This window comes from Hylaeus volcanicus, chromosome 9, assembly GCF_026283585.1.
Source record: "Hylaeus volcanicus isolate JK05 chromosome 9, UHH_iyHylVolc1.0_haploid, whole genome shotgun sequence".
Classification (NCBI taxonomy): Eukaryota; Metazoa; Arthropoda; class Insecta; order Hymenoptera; family Colletidae; genus Hylaeus; species Hylaeus volcanicus.
The window spans coordinates 1,338,363-1,339,910 of NC_071984.1; positions in this window are offsets into that span (position 1 = coordinate 1,338,363).

Sequence of the window (1,548 nt, forward strand, 5' to 3'; positions counted from 1 at the left end):
AATTGGAACCACTTAGACACATCTGAAACCACTTAGAACCACTTGGAACCATCTAACACCAATTGGAATCACTTAGAACCATCTGGAATCACTTGGAACCACTTGGAACCATCTGGAACCACCTGGAACAATCAATTGGAACCACTTAGACACATCTGAAACCACTTAGAACCACTTGGAACCATCTGGAACAATCACTTGGAACCACTTGGACTACCTAGCACCACTTGGAACCATTTGGAACCATCTGGAACAATTACTTGAAATCGTCTGAAACCAATCGTAACTATTTGGAACCACTTGGAACTACCTAGGTAAGTTTTGTATCCTCATAGCCACTTCCAAAACCTCATCAAACACAATGAAAATAAACTTCAAATATAACGTTCTGTATTTAAACTTGTCTGTGGCCCCTGGAATACGAGTCCAAAGCAGTACAGAATTAAGTGAATAGTTCGATCCATTATTTTCCACAACTGTCTCAGGGATTCTTCGTGTACAGTGTTTAATATTCGATCATTAAATTGGATATATATATTTACCGAGTGATAAAAAAAATTTGTGATCGATCGATCCCTTGCGTTCGATTTAGTGTCTGCCCTGACGCGACCGAAGGATGTATCTGACGGAAGTAAAATGTTCTCGCATATACTTAGCACCTTTTTGTATCCGCTTGAGTAAGAAGAAACATTCCGCGGATGTGCCTCGTTCAAGGAACAACTTGCAATCTCCCCGGAATGTCGAGAGTTTTAAATCAGAATGCAAATCTGCATCGGGCATTGTTCCTTGACCAGAAGTCATGGAATTACAAAAATAACGCACAAAATATTATATACACTCTAATGGAAAGAGCTCTATTCACTGCCAACTGGAATAATCAGTTCCAAAAATGAGTTCCAAAAATGAGTGCCAAACACAAAAATAATCCACAAAATATGTACACACTGATGGAAAGAGCTCTATTCACTGCCAACTGGAATTATGAGTTCCAAAAAAAGAGTTCCAAAAATGAGTGCCAAAACACAAAAATAATCCACAAAATATGTACACACTGATGGAAAGAGCTCTATTCACTGCCAACTGGAAGAATGAGTTTCAAAAAAGAGTTCCAAAAATGAGTGCCAAAACACAAAAATAATCCACAAAATATGTACACACTGATGGAAAGAGCTCTATTCACTGCCAACTGGAAGAATGAGTTCCAAAAAAAGAGTTCCAAAAACGAGTTCCAAAAATGAGTGCCAAAACGCAAAAATAATTCCCAAAATACATACACACCGATAGAAAGAGTTCTATTTACTGCCAACGAGAATAATGAGTTCCAAAAAAGAGTTCCAAAAAAGGGTTCCAAAAACGAGTGCCAAAACACAAAAATAATGCACAAAATATGTATACACTGATAGAAAGAGCTCTATCTACTGCCAACTGGAATAATGAGTTTCAAAAATGAGTGCCAAAACACAAAAATAATGCACAAAATATGTATACACTGATAGAAAGAGCTCTATCTACTGCCAACAGGAATAATGAGTTCCAAAAAAAGAGTTC